This window comes from Dipodomys spectabilis, unplaced genomic scaffold (genome assembly GCF_019054845.1).
Source record: "Dipodomys spectabilis isolate Male_0828 unplaced genomic scaffold, ASM1905484v1 ptg000140l, whole genome shotgun sequence".
Classification (NCBI taxonomy): Eukaryota; Metazoa; Chordata; class Mammalia; order Rodentia; family Heteromyidae; genus Dipodomys; species Dipodomys spectabilis.
Window position 1 is genome coordinate 5,901,662 of NW_024870817.1, and position 15,447 is coordinate 5,917,108.

Here is a 15,447-nt window from a genome sequence, read left to right on the forward strand (position 1 = left end):
CAGATGACATGATCTTGTATTTAAAGAATCCCATAGACTCCACTCCCAGATTACTCAAGCTGATTCAAAACTTTGGCAAAGTAGCAGGTTATAAAATTAACCCCCCAAAATCAATGGCTTTTCTGTATGCCAACAATGAGAAAAGTGTGGCTGAAATTAGGAAAGCAACTCCATTTGTAATAGCCCCACAAAAAATAAAATACCTAGGAATTAACTTAACTAAAGAAGTGAAGGACCTCTGTGATGAAAACTTTAAAATCTTGAAAAAGGAAATCAACACAGAACTTAAAAAATGGCAAAACCTCCCATGCTCCTGGATTGGAAAGATTAACATCGTGAAAATGGCAATACTTCCCAAGGCTATCTACAAATTCAACGCAATACCTATCAAAATTCCACCCTCATTCTTCAAGGAAATAGAAGAGGCAATCCAAAAATTCCTATGGAACAATAAAAGACCCCGAATAGCAAAAACGCTCCTCAACGGAAAGAACACTGCTGGAGGAATATCAATACCAAATTTCAAACTCTACTATAAAGCCATAGTAATCAAAACAGCTTGGTATTGGCATAAGAACAGACCTCAGGACCAATGGAATAGAATTGAAAACCCAGAAATGAACCCACAGACCTATAGCCATCTAATCTTCGATAAGGGAGCTAAAACAATAGAATGGAAGACAAACAGCCTCTTCAGTAAATGGTGCTGGCAAAATTGGTTAACTACATGTAGAAAACTAAAGCTAGATCCTTATATATCACCCTGCACCAGAATCAACTCCAAATGGATCAAAGACCTCGAAGTCAAAGCAGACACTCTGAAAACATTACAGGATGGAATAGGAGAAACCCTAGGTCTCCTTGGCTCAGGCCGAAATTTTCTGAATAGAGACCTGGAAACACAACAAATCAAAGAAAGGCTGGACAAATGGGATTACATAAAGTTGCAGAGCTTCTGCAGGGCAAATGGACATAGCTAGCAAGATCAATAGAAAGCCCACGGATTGGGAGAAGATCTTTACTAGCCATACAAGGGACAAGGGTCTCATATCTAAAATATACTTGGAACTCAAAAAATTAAACCCCCCCACAACAAATCCTCAAAGAAACAACTGCCCAATAAGTAAGTGGGCGAAAGACTTAAAGAGAAGCTTCTCTGAAGAAGAAAGAAGGATGGCCAATAGACACATGAAGAAATGTTCAACATCCCTAGCCATAAAAGAAATGCAAATCAAAACAACATTGAGATATCACCTCACTCCAGTTAGAACAGCAAAAATCAAGAACTCTAACAACAACAGATGCTGGAGGGGATGTGGACAGAAAGGAACCTTACTTCATTGTTGGTGGGAATGTAAACTTGTTCAACCACTTTGGAAAGCAGTATGGAGGTTCCTCAAAAGACTTCACATAGAACTCCCCAATGACCCAGCAATCCCACTTTTGGGCATTTACCCAAATGTTTACAAACAAGACCACACTAAAGCTACCAGCACAACTATGTTTATTGCAGCACTATTTACCATAGCTAAGATATGGAACCAACCCAGATGTCCCTCAGTAGATGAATGGATCAAGAAAATGTGGTATATATACACAATGGAATTCTATGCCTCCATCAGAAAGAATGACATTGCCCCATTTTTTAGGAAATGGAAAGGCTTGGAAAAAATTATATTAAGTGAAGTAAGCCAGGCCCAAAGAAACATAGGTCCCATGGTTTCCCTTATTTGCAATATCTAGTATATGTCTGAGTCAAGCAGAAAAGGTCAGATAATGTGATGTTAGGAAAACGAACCCTTAAATATGTATTTTAATGTTTTTGTTTCTTTCATGCATGTGTTTCTAACGCATTTATAAGATTGTTTCTTTGTTGCTTTGTATGTCCCTCCCCCACAGTGTAACCCCGCTTTCACTATATTTGATGTCAGTATAACTTGTGTAGGAGATGGGGACAAACAAGGCGTTTAAGGATTCAGGTGGACCTGTTGCAACAAGGAGAAGTACAAAATGTCATGTCAAAAACGAGCTTTACAATGTCGGTGTGGGGGGGGGAATGGGGGTGGGGGGGAGGGGGGAGGCTGGGAAGGGAGGTGAAGGGTAAACAAAGGAGGAGGCTGCAATGCTTTGTAAGAAATGTATGCATTATCCTGCCCACGTAATTGTAACCCCTCTGTACAGTATGTTCTCAAATAAAATTAAAATAAATTAAAAAAAAAAAGATGACCCATTGCAACAATGATACAATGATACTCACAGGACACTATTTCAGAAATTAACTTTACAACTTTGTTGGGGGGGGGGTAGGGGGGCGGCAATGTGGAGGGAATGAAGGGATAGTGGGAGAGTAATAATGGAGTTTGTAGCAATATTCAATGAGAAATGTACCTTATTCATGCAAATTGTAATCCCTCTGTACAGCATCTTTACAGTAATTTTTTTTAAAGTGTCATAGCCATAAGTAGAGAAAAGGATTCACAGGCACAATGAAGACCACATTTAAACGTATGTGCTATATGAGTTGAAAACCATACTACCAAACAATGTGCAAAAGAGGTACCTAGAGTAATTATTCCCTGATAACCCTGTGAATTATCAATGTTCTTTAAATGTCCATATATTGGTGTTTTGACATCTCAATTATCTACAAGCTATCTAGACAATTCTGAAAGATAAAAGACTCTGGTAGGTGTATGTTTCTGATATAAAACTGTGCAACCCAGGACTCTACTTATTTATCTGCCAGTTCTCCTGTGCCTTTGTCATGCCAGGGCCAGGTAATAACAGCTTAAAACTCCTTCCTAGCTCAAAGCCTGCCAAGACCATTCAAGCTACATAATTCTAAATGGTTTGTCCTGCCCTGCTTTGCCCTTCTCTCAGAAACTCCAATAAAACATTTCCCTTCACAGCTGCCTTCTGCCCTTAGATGACCCTGATTTCTTTCTCCAAGTTGCCGTGCATAGCATGCTGTAGCTCTTGTTTTGTGGGACAACTGCAATGGTAATGTATTTTTACAGGACTAGGTTCCCTAAAAGCTATGAATGTATTAAGGATCTAGTAAAAATAAAGACTACTTGCTGTATTTAAACAATGAAAGATAGAGGTGACCGTAAAGATGCATAGGGAGACTGAAATGGCAGTTAGAAAATAAGGAAATTTGAACCAAAATTAAACTGTATAAATGTAATGTTACAAATGTCAATATTCTCCACATTAGCATAGTCCTCCCAACAAAGCAGGTTCTCCGTTAAGGATTTTTGAATGAATAATTAAGAAAATTTAAAAATTAAATAATAATTATATGTTATTACTGGTATCAACTTTTTATATTTTCTAAATATATTTATTTTTACATAAATCATTGCATGTCAGTGGAATGATAAGATTCCTCATGAAAAAATAAGAAATCATATTTCATTATCTTTCTGGAAATAATGTAATTCAGTCATTTTTTTAAGAACTATGATTACTGAACTTAATGTCCTGACTGTATTTTTTTGTAATGATTACTAACAGAGATAATTGGAAACTCAGAACAGAATACATTTTAATCTTTTGGAGTGTCTACTTTCTTCAAATAGAGAATTGTAGTGGATTAAGCTCTATTTTTATTGCCTTTTAAATTTTGTTATAATTCTGTATTTATTACATTTGAAAAGGTTAGAATTTTAAATTCTCTTATAGTTAATAGTTTGAAAAATCTTAATCTTTATTCTATTTCCTGGAATTTTATCTTCTCTACAATAATAAAATCTGGATAATAAAATATTTTGTATTTTATCTTGATTTGCAGGAAGTTTAAATTACTCTTTCTACTGTATTATTGCTTTCTTCATTTCAATCTATATATGTATATTTTTGACACAAATATTGCCTTTCCTTTAATAAGGATAATTTTCTCTTAGCTTTACATTAATGATTTATTGTAGATAGCACTTTGGATCTCTTATGGATTTGAATGTCTTATGAATAGTGACCAAAAAAGGACTCAATTAGCTCTCCTTCTTTCTTAAGTAATTTTCATTATTAGAAACAATAAAGTTATAAATTTGAAACAGTAAAATTTCATCAAGGGAGAAAAAATATAGTTCGGAGTTCTAATTTATTCATAATTACCTAACTAGGAACTAGTTAGTTATGAGGAAACAATTAGGAAGTATATGAATGATGTTAATATTTAAGGAGCTAAGCCATGTTTTCTGTCCATAAAAAGCCTTTAGCAAATTAGAATATGTGATGTTTAGTAACATATCTTGCTTCAGTGGTATCATTTTACTACCAATAATAATACTGTAAGATCGTCCTCATGTAACTCAATGAATTTTTGGTTCATTTAACCTTGCCTTTTAACATCTATTCTATTCTGAAACCAGTTCTTTAATATTTCTTGTCTTCCTGCTGAAATGAGTTAATATCTGAGGGTGTCATAATATGTGATTTTTCATATAAGAAGGACATGAATTTAGGAGACACAAGGGAGGAAAGTTCAACTGAATTTTTATCCCCTTTCCTGAACTATGTATGTTGAAGCCTAATGATGATATTTGGGGATGAAGACTTAGGGAACAACTACATCTTAAGCATGTAACCTGCATTAATAGTGTTAGTGCTCTTATAAGGGAGGCCCCAGGATCCCCCTCATCCCTTCTACAATGATAGCACTCACGAAGTAAAAAGATGACAGTCTTTGAACTTTAGACAGGAGGTCCTCCAGACACCAAACCTGCAGATATGTTACTCTAGAAGTGTCTGATGAGTAGTGTATCTCTGTTATTTAGAAATAGTCATTCATGTTAGTTTGCTGAATTAAGTACATTCATCCTTCTATAAAATTATACATTTATTTGTCCAGGCACTGATGGTTCACACCTGTAATCCTAGCTACACAGGAGACTGAGATCTGGGGATCATGGTTCAAAGCCAGCCCTGACAGGGAAGTCTGTGAGACTCTTATCTCCAATAAACAACTCAGAAAACCGGAAATGACACTGTGGATCAAGTCATAGAGTGCTAGTCTTGAGCTGAAGAGCAGAGGGACAGCGCCCAAACCCAGAGTTCAAGTCACACGACTATATCATATAATATATATATATATATATATATATATATATTATATGATATATATATATATATGCATTTATTTGGTTTAATTTTGGTTCAGTTGAAAGAAGCAGCTACTCTTTCTTTTTAGTCACTGAGATCTGTTACAGGAGCTCAAGAATTTTTACGCAATTGCTTGAAATATTTACTGTGTGCTCTTGATTGTATCTCCAGGCAAAGTTCCCAGAATGAACCACAAATAAGGTCATTTGAAGAAACTATCACTTCATCACCAATAGAAAGATGGAAAACTTTAGTCTCTAAGGACACCTAGCACAGCTGTGGTCTAGGAATCAGGAATTAGCTATAATGACTTCTCAAGGTCCTCAAATTCAGACAGAACGTCAAACACTGCTGGAGAGTTGAGCTACTTCCTATTGAAACTAGAGAACACAAACAGCTAAAGCTACATGTAGTAAGAAAATCACAGGGAAGGTAGAAAGAAAGCATCTTATTGTTTTATTTTGGGAATTTTTTTTGGTTGATGTTGTTGTGCTGTTATTGTTGTTGCTTTTGTTGTTGCTGCTGTTTTGCATTTCCACTCTGTACAGAATAAGGTGACATACAAATAGGGGTAGGAAAAAAATGAGCTTTTTCATTTACCAACTCTGTTCTACCAACAATATACCTACCTATCCTGGGTATTGGTGAGAACTTTCTCTACTGATTTTGGTCATTGCTACATACTGTTATTCTCTCAGAAAAAGATGTATTTTATAAACTTTGGGAGCTAGCCAAGATGATGCCTGCCAGTAATCCCAGTTACTCAAGAGATAGAGTTCACATCACTGTTCAAGGGAACACTTTAGCAAAAACCCTTCTCAATGAGTAAGCTACATGTGGTGGTAGATATCTGTGATCCTAGCATGAGAATCACTGGTAGGAACTGGTCCAAAACCACTTTAAAAAATCAACAACAATCAAAAACTAAAGCATAAAAGAGCTCAGTGTGGCTCACGTGGTACACTGCCTGACTAGAAGACCACAATCAAAGAAAGCATAATGAAAATCCATTTTCTATACAAGACTCAAGGGTGTATATTTATTTCTTACAACTAGAGAAAAAGTAATTTTAAACTAGATATATTTGTAATGAAAGAATAAAAGAAGGTACAGAGAAAAGAATATGAACACAGAATGGAACTAAAACTCATTAGGAAGAAAATGGATAAGTCAGAATGTAAATTTATTTCCAATAAGTGGAATTGGGTCAGTTGGATAGCCATAAAGAAAACGAAATTGTATTTTGAGCCCTACTTACACAAGATATAAAAAAATCAATCACAGATAGATTGCAGATCTAACTGTGTGACAGGCAAAACAATAAAGCTTTGGAATCAAACATAGAATACTATGAAGTGAAATACATGCTGTTAGCTAGGCCAAGTTTTCTTTAAAAAAGACACAAATGGTATAGAAATCAAATAAATATAGCCAAATATGGTGGCTCATGCCAATAAACATAGCTATCGTGAAAGGAAACCAAGAAGTTTTTAATTTGAAGATATCCTGAGCAAAAAGTTAATGAAGCCCCATCTTTATCAAGAAACTGAGAATGGTGGTACACATCTGTGATTTCCAGCACTCAGAAGGCATAGTTAGGAACGATGTGATCTGAAGTGGACACCTGGCAAAATATCAGACTTTCCTGAAAAATAACTAAAGCAAAATAGCCCTGGAGCTTTAATCTCAGTAGTAAAGTCATCTAAGTAGTAAAGCACCCAGCCCTGAGTACAAATGCCAGTGTTGGCAAAAAATAAAATGATAAATGGTGCTATATGATAGCTACATTTCCAATAACCTTAAAGATAGCTTCTTGCTCAATAAGGACTGAATTAGTAAAGGAAAAAAATGCATAAATGACTGGATGACTGCAAGCAATCATTGAGTTCCCTTGTTAATATTATTTACTTAGCTGCCAGAATTCTGGAATCTTGGGATATTTTAGGGAAGTAGTCAATAAATTGCTGTAACACAGAATTAAGGCAATGACAAATGAAAACAGACTCACAAAGAAATAAAATGCACAAAGAATGGACTTGTAAGGAAAGTGCATTTGGGAAACCTCCAAATTATTCCTACAAGTTACTGCAACTCACCTGTGTTCCTACCTTGCCTTGATGTGGTAGTCCACTGGGAAGAACACTCCATCACTCTACATTCAGTATGTGCCTGAAAACCTGAGTTCATTTACCAAGCAACAAGTCAATTAAGCCTCTAATGATTGAGAAGATCTGTGCAAGAGATCAGTCAATCTTGTAAATTAATCAACAAATGGTAATAGGCACGTTAACTCTTCAAGATAAAAGCTCAGCTATTAGAACCCAGCTATTCTGTCAGTAAACAAGGAAGGAGACAGATGTTAATTCAAGTCTGTATCTTGTCATGTACATTGTGAAGTAAACAAAGCAATAACTGAATTTAAGACATCAGTCAAGAGAAATGATTATTACGGTTGAAATATGAAATGCCCTCTACAGACTCATTGTTATAAGTACTTGGTCTCTAACTGGTCACACTATTTTGAGCAGTTATAGTAACTTCAGGAGAAGGGGGATGAGTTGAAGGAAGAGACAAGTCCTAGGGCCCTTCTTCCTCTCTTTCCAGTTCTTGTCCACAATGAGGTTAAGCCGCTCCTCTGCTATCCATTCCCGCACCCCCCTGATATTCTGCCAAAGCTCTAGGAGAGAAGCAAGTATGGATGAGCTCTCTAAAATGTGAGTCAAAATAAATCATTTCTCCTTCAGTGGCTTATAACAGGCATTGGATAACAACTCATACACAGAAGTAACTAATACAATAGCATTTATGGAAATATGTACATTATTTCTCAGATAATCAGCTTTTTCTCTCTAAAAGTTAATACAGGCTAGGCACTGGTGGTTCACACTTGTAATCCTAGCTTTGATGGAGACTAAGAATCTTAGATCAAAGCCAGGCAGAAAAATCCACAAGACACTGTCTCCAATTAGCAAATAAAAATGTGGCTCACCAGGCACCAGTGGCTCATTCTTGTAATCCTAGCTACTCAGAAGGCTGAGATTTGAGGATTCCAGTTCAAAGCCAGCCTGGGGTGGAAAGTCCATGAGAATCTCATCTCCAATAAACACCAAAAGAACCAGAAGTGGACCTGTTGCTCTAGTAGTAGAGCATTATCCTTGAGCAAAAAAGTTCAAGGACAACACATAGGACCAGCATAAAAAATGCTATGGCTCAAGTGATAGAATACCATCTGTGAGAAAAATAAAGGCCTAGTAATAGCATAAAGTCCCAACACCAATACACATACACACACACACACACACACACACACACACACACACACACACATGAATTAATGTCATCATGAAGAAAGAAAGTGGAGCATTGACTATCACACGTTACCTACCTGTTTTGGAGTATTTATACCAGTCTATTGGTTAACAGGTTGAAGGAGAGAGAAATATTTCCCACAAATATCACAGCAACAAGATGGTATCTCCTTCCATTTGAGTCCCAAAATCTCAGCAATAGTTTTCAGACCAATTGATCTAGTTGAAAAGGATACAATTTTTGCTAAATTTCACTAAATTACTATAATATGGCACAAGAAATATATTTATGATGTAACTTTTATACAAAATGAAGAAATTTTACACAATAGCAAAATGAAAAAGAGTGCTATATTTTGAGTCTAATGTGGGCTCCTTATAAAACTGTAATATCAATAAATTTTCTGTCATGTATAACACTATCTAACAGTTCCCTTCTGGCTCCTACCATACTGCTCATTATTAATGCTGTAGCTCAACACTGTGACATGCTCAGAATAAAGTTTACTGTATGGACTATGATCTCTGGATATTAGCTATTGTTCTAGAATGCATCAAAGAAAAGAAGTACCAAGTGGAATTAAGCAGTTAAGGAGTTTTATTAAAAAAAAAAAAAAAAAAAAAAAAAACACTATTGTAGCCAGGTACCGGTGGCTCATACCTGTAATCCTAGCTACTAAGGAGGCTAAGATCTGAGTATTACAGTTCAAAGCCAGCCTGGGCAAGAAAGTCCATGAGACTCTTAATGCCAATAAACCACCAGAAAAATAGAAGTGGTTCTGTGGCTCAAGAGGTAGAGTGGTCGCCTTGAGCTAAAAAGCTGAAGGTCAGTGCCCAGGCCCAGAGTTCAAGCCTCATAACTGACAGAAAACACTCACACACACACACACACACAACCTTGTAATATATGTGATATATCAAACTCAGCTCCAAATACTATAGGGGCAGATACTATAGGGTGAAGACTATAGGTGATAGAAAAGTACTAAGACAAAGTGTTGAATATCAAAAGTAGGCAGTGCTCTGAGTGAATGGTCTCAGCAAGCCAAAGTTCTGCCAACCAAATACAAGTTATAATGGAAAAAACAAATAGTTGTTTCCTGATCCCTCCCCTCTTACAGGTTGTAAAACAAAAACTAGTTTATGTTGTATCAGAATATTAAAATTATATAGATATATGTGTATATCTATATAATTATAATGTGCATACCACTAATTTCTATAAGCTTTACTGGATAAGCAAAATAATAATATCCCCAAACAACTACAATGTTTTAAATATATGAAAATATTTTAAAGCACCATAGAGAGCCTTATGATTTCAAGTGTTATTGTGTTGATGAGTTTAAGCTTCACTTCAATGCATAATACCTTATCTTTTCTAGAAATCGATGATCATGTGAAAAGATTTCAATGACTTAACCCAAAATAGAGAGTTACTGATAATCTGACCCCTCAGATAAAGAAGAGTACATATACAGGTTCAAGAATGTCTTTCTTGGAAAAGGTAATGCATTGATGATTTTTATTTTTTTAAATCTTTTTATTGTGAAAATATTGTAGAGAGGGGTTACAATTATATGAGCAAGGTAATGAGTACATTTCTTATCAAGCATTGTTGCCTCCTCCTTTGTTTCCTTTTCCCATCCCTTCCCATCTTCCCCCACCCACTCCCCCCACATTGATGATTTTTAAAACAAAAGAGATGCTGAGATAAAATTCTAACAAGTTTTAAAACCAAAATTTGGTATTGTATATGCCAGACAGTGCTCTGAGCCTGAGCTACAACCTCAGCCCTTGAAATCAAATTGTTAAAGTAATAGATTTGAAGGGCATTTAAAATAATAGCATGAAAGAAATATGTATTATAAAATTAGGCCCTCCAAACTTAGAGACATTCTTTCAAAATTGTCCTCATTTCTTTCATTTAATTTTGAAAGCAAAAGGATATTCACTTAGCTGTCAGCTGATTAAAAGCCAACAATGCATGTGTTATATACATGCATATGTATTTGTATAAGATTCTTTTCTGAAGTGAGATGGCACAGATATAAAACAGACTCAGAGAACACATGTCTCTCTGTTGCTCCTGCTGCCATGTTTAATTTTATTCCACTTAGAGTGACCTATTTCCTATTAGTGGAACTTAAATACAGTCTCTGTTTCAGTCTTAATGCTGATTTTTCCTTCTGTCTACAATGATCTTCCCTCAAATACTTTTATGACATCCTGTTCTTGTTACCAAGAGCTGTTCAGTCTCCTAAATAGTATTCCAGGTCTTCCATCCTTTCTGTAACGTTCTAGCTCTTTATAAAAGCTTCCTTTCGTAACTGGTTTCTTCTCCGACTAAAAAAAATTTTTTTCTAGAAGTTATTTGTGTGTGAGTGAGTGTGTGTATTTTGTTCATCACCTTGTGTCCAGAGATTGTACATTACCTGAGATCTAATAAAATCTCTATAAATATTGAATGAATGAATGGAATCAGAAGACTTTCTGCATATCATGATTGAAAATGATCTTTCTCTTTCATTCTCTTGTAGTAAGACTCAAAACACTGAACAGAAAACTCTTCCTTGACCACAAAATCTCTCTCAAATTCTTTGAAAGTTGTGAGATGTCTTCAATTAGCTCAAAAGAGCAGAGTCAAATTAATAGAAATCACTAAAGTAGAATGTTTCATGAAATACTTAACACTCACTATGCAGTTGTGGTTCCTTTTGTGAGATCCCTGTGGAAGCTGTTAAATATTCTGAAGTAATGCCACTGCAAGAGACCTCTTTAAAGTCCCCATGTCAAATTTTGTCCCTGACAAAATGTCGTTTTATGTAACACAACAGTAAAGTCTGAATATTTGGTTTGGATATTAAGTAACATATGGATTGCATTAACTAGCATACCTATGCCCAGTGTCTAATTACTGTTAATCCCATGTCCCAATGGCTTTCTTCCTCTAACTGCTTCAGATTGAGTACTGTTATGATAACTGCCTAATTTTTCATGGTGTTTAAACCAGAAGGTTTAAATGTTTTATGGTATGGTATTCTATTTGAGCCACATCCTAAACACACACACACACACACACACACACACACACACACTTTAGTTTTTTCAGTTATTTTTCAGATAGGAGCTTATGTGTTTTGCAAAGCATGTCAGGTGCAGACCATAATCTTCCTACCTATAGCATCAGGTATGCCTGGAATCACAAGTGTGAACCTCTGTACTTGATTTGTTGGTTTAGGTGGTTTCCACTAACTTTTCTTGCCCAAGGTATCCTGGAACCATTATCCTCCCAAATATTGCATGCTGAGTAGCTAGGATTAGAGATGTAAGTCAACTGTGCTCAGTCCATGTTTAAATTCTTAATTCTGTTCAATCTATTCTCATAGCCTATAAGGAATGATAATTTTTATTGAATTATCTATTTTTAATAACAGGTAATTTTCTATATATCACATATATTTAAGATATATGTCATCAATTACGACATTCAAGAGTTAGTCACACCTTTGAACTGAGGACAGAAAATATATTTGGTAAGACTGAACAAAACTAACCGGACACTAGTAGACCATACCAGTAATCTTAGTTACTGAGGAGCCTGAGACCTGAAGAATCATGATTTAAATTCAGCTCAGTCAGATCAGCAAAAGGCCAGGGCGGTGACACAACTGAAATGGTAGAGCACCAACCATGAGCAATAAAGCTAAGCAATCGTGAGGTCCTGAGTTTAAGCCCTAGTACTACAAATAAATTCATTCACTAACTAATTAAAAGGTATGGTATAATCACGTTAGATGATAAAAGTCTTAAATTTGAGTTAAATTCAAGTCATCTGAGGATAAGTTCCTTCAACCAGAATTATCAGGCTACTATAGTTTTATGAAAATTCTTTATTAGCAAATAAGGCTTATTAAAGCAACACTTCCTATCTCTTTGCTTCATATAGTATTCTTTTTATTATGGAGTTCTTTCAGATTTTAGGAAATTTTAGATGCATATTTATTGTGACTTTTGTTTGGAAATAAGTTTGTTTAATCTTCTGTGCTAACAGAGCCATCAGTCCTGAGTGTGTCTGAAGCATGTATTGATAGTTGGTGTGAGATATACATCTTCGCTAATGAAAGCAATTAATCTATTACCACAGATGGATTCACACTAAGTATCTTTCCTGCACAGACAGAATCTCCCTTCTTGCCACATTTAAATCTTCATGACCTCATTTTTCATCCAGGGATAGTAATTTGTTAGCTACTGACTGCTTCAAGAACCAATCTACCATCCACCTTCTCTATTAGGATTTATACATAAATCTCCTCGCTGCACAGAGTAGTGACAGGCAAGCTGAAAAGGCAGATGCACTGACCATCAAGTGGGCACTCCGGATCAACATTATAAAGGAGCTGAATTAACAACCTGACTTCTCAGCCTCCTCTCACTGAGTGAAAATGATTTTCCTTGCTTTGTACATATGAACTATCTAATTAAACAAACTTCTCTAATCCTCTCCCTCAAACTGATGGGGTTTTACTTTTCCAAGGAAAACTACAGCCGATTTCTCACATGACAAGCTTATGCACACTTTTTTTTTCTGCTTGGTTTTATATGTCTCCAGTAATTACAATTCTGATTTATCAGCTCGCCATGCTCAATCTATCAGTTGATCAAACAAAACTCTCGAGGAAGTATGGGACTAAGGGAAGTCAGACTTATTTGTTGAAAGAAAAGAAAAATGTGTTTGAGTACAATAACACAGCTACTCTACAGATAAAACAGCAACAGGAAGTTCCACACTAACACTTAACACATTGTAGGCAAGGTTTGCCATTCTGTTATCAAATCTAAATACTCTACCACTTAAATCAATGCTACTTATTTAAAATTTTACTTTAAAAGATTGGGTTTTAATAATAAAACAATAGTCAAATGTTATTTATGAGAAATCATATATCTTAAATTTTTTACTATGAACTGGGTCTTCTATGTCCCTCTTGTCATTAGCAGTAAAATTCTACATTTATTTGTTCGTCATATACTTAACAAAAGGAGTCAAGAAAAAATTTATGATTTGTGCTCAGAAATGCATCATATTTCAGTTTTGATTTCACCTCCATTTCAGTTCTTGCCTTCCTTCCTGATTTCCTTATTACTTAAACACACAAAATGTTGTTTCCAGAAATCTGGAAGTATTTTTTTAAAAGAACTTTCTGACTTTACATTCCAACTTTCACAGAAAACTCAGACAGTATTTAACAAAGCACCAAGTAACGACTTAAAAATAAGAATTACTATTATTTTTTAAACTAACATTTATGAAGCAGTCAAATAACAATTATCTATTGTATTATTTTACCTATCATAGGTAAAGTTATTGGCTTATACATACTTATATTATACTAATAATTAATTATGTACCTGTTTTTTAATTTAATCAAGTACAGTTCAGTTTCTATTTTTCAGTAAATAAATTCTAATTTTTTTAATTGGCACTCTCTAATTATTCTGGTGTTATTTTTTTAAATAATCAAGTGATTTCACACTGTCCAGTCACTATGCCAGCTATCACTTGAGAGAATTCTGGCAGCCAAAATATCAGATGATAAAATTAAAATGATGAGAAATTAATCAGACATAATCTAAGTGCCTTTCATCCTTGTTAAGTTGTATTTTCTTACCTCTAATTTGTAAAATAGCTAGATAATATTTTACTTATAATGTGTAACAGATATGTTCTTATGTATTTTGTGTGTATACATAAATTACACATAACAAACACAGTTAAGTATCATGAGATTGCAATGGAGCTTCTTGGAAGAGCTTGGGCTCTGAACAGACTGTTTGAAATCACATTTTGGTTTTGTAATCCACTAGCTATCTGACCACAGACAATAAATGAATCATTCTATGCCTGGTTTTTCTCAAATGTCAGGTGAGTACAGTGCAAGATGGTTGAAAATCCTCTGTTTTCTTAAGGCAAATAACTACCTTTGAAACCACATGATATTTACCTGAGCTACAGCATTAACCTTCAGTGCTTGTGTAAGCCATAGGCTGTGGTGGTAAGGAATGCTCAATATATACAATATACTCTGGGAGAATGGATAATGAGGCTGAGACATCGTTGATAGGCTTTGAATTTAAACATAACTGCAGAACAGGGAAATAACTACCAACTATTTGAACCCAAATATGGGAGAAAATATTTGGTGGTTGGTTTAGTGATTCTTTTTCCAAATATCACACTAGGGAACCTATAGTCCTATTTACTAAGAGAATACAGTTGCCTGGCTGTCATGACTAAGAGAAAATGCTTTATAAAATAGGCTTTAAAAAATTGATTGGTAAGTCTTGTTGTCATTGAAAATCAAGATGCATAGTTGGTACCGATTACTATACAGTTAATTAAAACTTGGCCTCAGATAGAAACCCAGTACTTTGCTCCATCATCTGAACTGAGAACATGGGATTCTCAGAACTCAGGGTGTATTTCTTAGCTTCCAACATCTCAATACTCTGATTTAGTGTTAGTTAACTGCTTTGTTAAATGGCAACTCCTTTCTATAACTACCTAAAGATTATATATATATATATATATATATATATATATATATATGCACATATATGTACTAAACTTTAAATAAAGACAGCCTTCCTTACTGTTAAAATTTATGTCCTTTGGTTTTTCAATAGTAACTTTTACCCATTAATTAGAAATGAGACAAGTACAGCCAAAAAGTGGATGTACCTTACATAATGGTTCGCTTCCAAGTGTCATGGGAGTAACACTTTCGCTTTACTCAAAGTTAAATATTATGTGAGTTAAATATTGACTATGTACAATGTGTTTAGAACAGAGTCTGGCTTTTGATCAATACTAAATGTATTTTACCTATCTCCTACTATTTTCTTCACCATCATCATGTGATAGGCATAGTTCTAACTCCAAAGGATAAAGAAGGAAGTACTTTAAAGAGAGAAGTGTGAATTGCCCTTAAGTGGTTTACATTCTACTAGAAACTCAAAACAACCATATTAG